Raw genomic sequence first — 7,006 nt, 5'->3', positions numbered from 1 at the left:
GAGAAGCCTGCGCGCGCAACATCGCCTTCTTCTTCTACACACCGACGAGCGGCGAGTCAGTGTTGAAATGTATACTTTTTCCATAATGTGAGCACTGGAGCCAACAGGTTTCCTTTTCCTACCTAATTTTTTACGCTCTTTCTAATGACGCAATGATCATCTCTCTTCTTCCAGTAGGTTTCGCGTATTGCAAAACTGTCGTAGCGCCCTACGTAAATTAAACTATTTTACGATTAGAATACAAATCTTTTTTCATTAAAATCGCAACTATTATATTTTTCGTTAAAAGTTCATATTTTTTTATTGAAAACTTTATTACTTGCTTAAAATTAAAGCTTCTTTATTGGAAATATCTTTGTATTATTAACTTCTTCCTGCTTCTCTAGTTTTTGCCCCAATGACTATATCCTCTTTTCTAACTTTTCCCTGATTTCTTTCCGTTTATTTATTTCTTTATTAACTTTAGCCATTTCCCGCCTAATTTCCTTCTTTAATTCCTCTCCCCTTTTCTCCTGCTTTTCTTTATAAATCCCCATTACCTCTATTATTACTTCTCGAATTTCCTTTAGTCTTTCCTCTTTCATCGATACTTCACTTTCATCTCCGCTACCGTCAGCACTTTTACTGTTATCGCTCTTCCCTACCAAACTCTGCTTTTCCGGCGGCGATCTAAACATTTTCTGATATTTTACACTTGCCCCGATATCTTCCTTCTCTTGACTGCTTTCCCTCTCCCCTCTCTTCCTTTTGATAAATGCTTCTATTGACCCTACGCTTTTTGCTCTTAATCTTTCCTTTTCTATATTTTGTTTATACTTCCCCCTGGCCTTCCTTTCCTTTATCTCTTCTTTCGGCGTACTGAACACTTCCTGCTCTAACTCTGTTTCTTCCGTGGAGATACTCGCTCCGCTAGCCATACATCAAATTCAAACTATGCCGCTTTCTATACTTCCCTGCCTCTATCTATCGTCGCTGTTTGGTACCTCTCTCGCCTTTCTTTGTCGCTACCCAACACTTCCACAATCCACTCACCTCAAATTTCACCACGACATCAGAAAAACTCAACATCAACAATTCCCACTACTTTACACTTTCATGCCGGAAATGGCAGTCCCATTTCAGTGACTTCCTAACCACATTTTTTAATTTGAGAGATTATCCGCACGTTCATAACGATCATTCATGCATTCCCCAGATTTTCCGACTATTTTATCTTTACTCATAGTATTGCATCTTTTATAATTATGCTAAACATGATAGAGCGTGGTAGAAATAGATTATCCGTCTTAACAGTTGTTAGGATCGAACGCTTGTTAACATCGCTATGTGTTACAGGAACATTTTTTCTGCCAGCGCCCCTCTCACCCTTAACCTATTAAAAGTTCATTATAAATAATTGGTCAATGAAAATTTTCTCGTCACTTTGTCTGACACTAAACAAAATTCTCAAAAATTCCTCAAATGATTGTTCATGCAACAGTCGAAATCGCAAATCCCCATAAGTGATAACTGATAAAAATTTAGCTAAAAAAAATAACTATGATTTTTATTTGTAGGGTTCCAAAATTCATCCCCTAACGTCGATGAAACGTCGTCCCAGATATCGTCGTGAACATCATTACTTAATGTGAGTAAACTTTACCGAGTGTTTCGTCACTTGGTTCGTTTGAAAATCGATAATAGTTTCCTTGAACGAGCAACTTCGCCAAAATTTTGCAAATGTAGCTGTTTTTTAACAAATAAATTCGACAGCTCTGAAAATCGCTGGAAAAACTTGCTCTTACTTTAGCGTGTTATTATAATAGTTATAAGCGGAAAGAAAAAAATTAATAATTTCAAATTAGCGCGCCAAACGTAACTAATCTAGTTGTCAGTGGTGCCCGAACGCGAATATCTCTGGCATGCCCAGTTTTGCTCAATATGAATAACTTTGTAATTTTAAAATTTGTTAAATCATCCTTTTGATCAAAATTGATAACTCGTGTTATGGAAAATGTTGTTTAATGTAGGAAAATTGTAAAATTTGTAATCTTGAAATAAGTGGATTTTTCCTGAAGACACCGCAGTATTCACAAGCTTCATTAATATTTTCGTTTAATAAACAGTGAGAGCACACTTTCTGAGCTACACAGAGATTTGGCTCATGAATGTTCACTCGGAATGTAACTCAGAAGCAGGAAGATGACCCTTGTATTCCACGTCGTCAGGTGTGTTAAAGAGGTGAGGGAATATACTCTTTTTATATCATTAAGCCCAAAAGCTTTTAGAAATTTGCTCAATTTTATGCCTGAGAGGTGGAATTGTGAAAACGAACCGACTCCTAATTACGATGTAGAGCGCCAGAACTAATTGTGCCCCGCTCGGCGTAAATGCGAGCAGCTATTATGGATCGAGATAGGCACAAATTGTCCCTACTACCTATCGTCAAAAACGATCGTTTCTTCACACCCGCGTTGGATAAACGAACGTTTTTCCGACCCATACCGTGCTCATCCTTTATCCAATCAAAATTTATTGTAAAGGTCTGGTGAATTATAAAATCCTCGTTATTTTGAATGATACTGAATAATGCCCTTAAAAAATCCGCAAATGAAAGCTGATGAGCAGGTTGTAAAGATTTGCCCACATCACCCTTTTTAAAACAAACAGAATTAAATTTTATACCCACCTATCGCTATCGTTGAGTTTTGCCATTCAATAATTATAAAAACCCCTAATCGCGGCCTCGCAATATTCAGCGACTTCACCAGCCCGATTATTTTCTGGTTCCTTAATTTGCACTTTAAGCTCGACACCTCTTACATTAAATTTGAGGTAAAACCGCGAATTCTCATAAACTATAGAAAAAACTCAGAAAGATTCGAAAGATTTTCGAATATTTCAAACATTTCAAGCATTCCAAAGATTTCCCTCTGAATTGCAAATAAATTAAAAATTTTCAAAACACTTTCATAATTTTATTAAAAAATATAATATTTAAAAATTCTCTAAAGCTTCAAAAAATAAGTTAAAAGTTCGAAAAGATTTCAAAAAATAAATAGATAAACAATATCCAAAGATTAATACATTTTCAGTGATTTCATAGAGACTTTATTCATTATTTTTTGGTAAAAGATTATTCTAAACAAGCATATCGATACAAAGTTTTATTCTTATACTCTTTTTTAAAATAAAGGAAGTCAATGAATTATTTTGTCGAATTTAATGCAAAAAATGTAAGTTATTTTATTCAAAAGAAAGTATAATATTAAATAAGCAACAAAACAAAAAATAAGTCTATTTGCACTGGAGACTCATAGGTAGCAGAAACTCTTCATTCCAGATCGCCACCATAAAATAAAGGTAGATCTTAATGTTTGAGGTTCTAAACAAATGCTAAATATTTTAAGTTCTAAGCTCGTTAATTTAAACTTACCAATTTTCATAATCCAAATTGCACTGGTAAAACTGGGGATCTTGAAATATTCTAATATTTCAAGATCCCTTTAAAACTGTTTTTTTCCTACTCAGTCAGATTTGTTGTTGGCTCGGAATCGCTCGTGCTGGTGGTTATTGGTTAACAGGTGGGTCTGATAATGGCTGATAATGATATTTTAAAAAGGAATCTTCTGAGTAAAGTTTCACTTATTTAGAAGGGATCTGAAATTTTAATCGACTTCAGTTCGATTGAATTTCTGAAGCGCAACACTGATTCTATTTTTATGTTGAAAATCATATTTCGACCATTTGGAAATAGTTTCCAAATAACCGGAGTTTTTTAATTAATACTAGTAGTCTCGCGCGCGAGATGAGTTCAGGATGGGTTCCGTACCTTTAACTGTGATTAATTTTCTTATAATAGGTTGATTCGCACAAATTTCATCTTTTTTAATAAAAAATAAAATGGAACTTTTCTATTCCAAATTAGATTTTTTTGTTAAGAAATTATTTTAAACCTAATATTAATGAATCACATTTGTTATAATTTCATAAAAGAGTATCATACTTACTATTATTATTACTACTATTTCTGTTGCTATTGTATTTACAAATGATATCACTTCTACTATTATTGCATATTCACACTAATTACTGACACACTAAGTATAACTAACGTTATACTTACCTCACTCAGAAGCAGAAAAGTACCATTTAGCTCCTTGTTCAGCTATCTCCACTCTCTTTCAACTTGCATTTTGTCGGCGCCCATTATCTGAAGTTCATGTATCTATTGTCGGTGAGGTAGGGTATTTCGGATAACCCTTTACTAATTGATAAGTGTTTCTCAGAAAATATATTCGAAGAATACTTTTATGGTAACGATAAATTATAGGTTCTGAGTATTTTATATAATTGATATTTACTATTGATTATTATTATAAATAAGTAAATATTATGTATATATAACGGTCACAGGCCGAGACAATATTCTTCTTTAGAATAATCTGTTTGAAAAGGAGTTAATAATTCTTTTAATTAGTTGTGGCAGTTTTTTTCATCATTTTGTTTTCGTTAAGAAATTAGATTAGACTTTTTTTATATTTATTTCAAGAAAATTATTTATTAAATTCTATTATTTCAAAGATTTCTTGTTTTAAATTATGTGTTTAAAAATGTATATTTTCTAAAATTTTATTTAAAAACTCACCATTTGTTCGAACCACATTTGCGGAGAATATGCCAATGCTATTTGATTGGAGATCTGCATACATTAGGTCTTCCTCCTCATGACTTCTCCAATGCATTGGTGGTTCATTCTCATTTGCAGGCTCATTGCGATGAACCTCCTCTCATGCTCGGGCCACAAAGTTTAAGTATGTTCACATCTACTGTTTTGTACTAAAAACTGAGATATCTGGGATATCTTATCTGAATGGCAAGTTGCTAGGATGTTATGGAGATACAACAAACACTCCGCGTCCGTCAACGATACGCAATAGCCATCAAGCTTAAAAGAATTAGTTCCTAGAGTTTGACCATGGTTTTCAGCTATTGAAATTCCATGCTATTGAAATTTTTTCACTGCATCTCTGGCACATGCTGCAAAAAGGTTTAATTCTTAGGACAATGAGCCATCGGTACATACCTTCCCTAGTAGCAAGATAACTACAGACTGGTGCCATTAAAATTGTATATACTTGAATATACTTTATATATAGGTACTTTAATTCCAAACATTCGAAAAATGGCGGAGATCCAAAATTTATGAGAACTATAACACGTTTTAATCACAAAACAACACTCACGTAGCTATATTGCAAACCCGAACAACACTACCACAAAAACACTCATAGCAGGGCTACTAACTGTTAAATAGCAAATATATTTTGGTAAAAACTGAGTTTTCTGTCAACATTGTTTGTATATATTTTTTAAATATGCTGCGAAACGTGGAATAATATCTGGATCATTTATTCATCAGTTTCTATTTTTCGTCTGGTGTGATCATTTCTCACTGTACTTTTTGAAAAGCTTTTTCCAGAATTTTTGGACCTAAGGATTAAACCAAAATCATCACCCCTAAAACAAATACTCATTAAAGCTGCTCTCAAGCGATTGTGCTTGATGCCTACACAAGAATCACACAAGAATGATTCTACCAACTTTTTACGGACTTAATCATTTATTTTCCAAAACAATTCTAATTGGACTAGCGGTTCAAGTGCATGGGAAATTTCAACCGGTCATTAAAATTACGAACGGCTTAGGTAACAGAATCATCTTCGACTTGGTAACTTAGGCAAAACTCCAAAAACACTTGGATATCATAGAATCATACTTCTGTTTCAGGAATTCACCTTTGTACCTACAAACCATTTAATTGGGGAAATACCAACTGGTGTTTGCAACCGCTCACGGTGGTAATAAGGCGATACTTCTGAGGCACGGCAAGGAATACAAGGACGAGACAAACAATGACATGCATCACGACGAGATTGGGGCCAAAATGAAAAAGGTATATACTCTCGAAATAGTTCTTCAAAAGTCTATTTTCTAAGGACTGAGTAATGTTATTGTATGTGTCGATGATAGGTTCAGAAGGATTCAACGACTATTAAAAAACGTAGAAGCATAAAAAGATTTTATAATTGAAACGAATGAAAACTATTTAGATGCGGAAAATGTTAACTCACCGAACGAGCAATTAATCCGTCAAATAATTAGGTTTAAATTTGCATACTTCAAAACTCAAGTACAAACAAAACTTAAGAAACTATTCGTCGAATTGTATTTGTAAATCGCTTTTCTGGAGTATAATTTCCTTTTAATAAATTGCCCTTGTGTTTAATACACTAGTGTGGCCTTTATTTTTCAAAATCCTTTTTTTGACCCCCTAGTTCTGTTCGATTGCCCAATAATCGACCATCATTTTTAATATTACAAAATCATTGAGTATTTCTATATGTGTATAATAAATAACTTATATTGTGTACTGTTTTGTTAAGGATCCGTCTTTCTGGAGGAGAAGTCGAGTGGAGAGGGTAAGACGAGCAGGTGCACCGCGATGAAATGGATACTGCCCAGTTATCTACTGCCCAAGTTATCTGCAAACGTCGGACCGAAACTTTAAAGATTTTAACCTGGAGAAATGAAATTATACTAAAGTTCAACCCAAACGTGCTTGCACATTTTGATTCTTATTTGTACGTGTTTCGGGGAAGCCAAAAGTTTATTGTAAAGCAAACAATAAATAAATCGTACTACAAGTTTTTGAGAAAAACTATATATTTTTTCAACGATTAAAAACCTGACTGTTCGAAAACGGTCCAAAAAATTAACAGTAATTTATAGCTTAAAATTGGCCCAGTTCCTAGTATGTATATAATTTTACAGATTTCAGACGAGATGTGTATTCTTTAAGAATCATCTTTCTGCAATATTAGAAATAAAAAAAAATTTTCTTTACTTTGAGGCTCATGAACAATCTTCGGAATTCATCGCCTCTACTTACTACTACATCTTCTTGCTTCCTATTCAGCAAGTCAGACGAGTTCTTGAGTGACACAGACACAGAACAGATAATTGT

At 33.8% G+C, this 7,006-nt stretch overlaps 1 long non-coding RNA gene across 3 annotated transcripts in view; it reads left to right on the top strand.

Moving 5' to 3' along the window:
- Positions 1-6,689, top strand: part of LOC117176021 — an 88,195-nt gene extending 81,506 nt beyond the window's left edge. For 2 of the 3 annotated variants that reach the window (XR_004467568.1, XR_004467567.1), the window contains exons 2-6: positions 1,557-1,627; positions 2,106-2,220; positions 5,452-5,687; positions 5,770-5,935; positions 6,426-6,689. This is a non-coding gene — a long non-coding RNA (uncharacterized LOC117176021). The remainder of the gene's footprint in view (positions 1-1,556; positions 1,628-2,105; positions 2,221-5,451; positions 5,688-5,769; positions 5,936-6,425) is intronic. The other variant, XR_004467569.1, reaches the window with a different exon arrangement.
- The last annotated feature ends 317 nt before the right edge of the window (positions 6,690-7,006 follow it).

This window comes from Belonocnema kinseyi, chromosome 1, assembly GCF_010883055.1.
Source record: "Belonocnema kinseyi isolate 2016_QV_RU_SX_M_011 chromosome 1, B_treatae_v1, whole genome shotgun sequence".
Lineage (NCBI taxonomy): Eukaryota > Metazoa > Arthropoda > Insecta > Hymenoptera > Cynipidae > Belonocnema > Belonocnema kinseyi.
The sequence above is the reverse complement of the archived record's forward strand: the minus strand, read 5'-3'. Positions and strand labels throughout refer to the sequence as shown.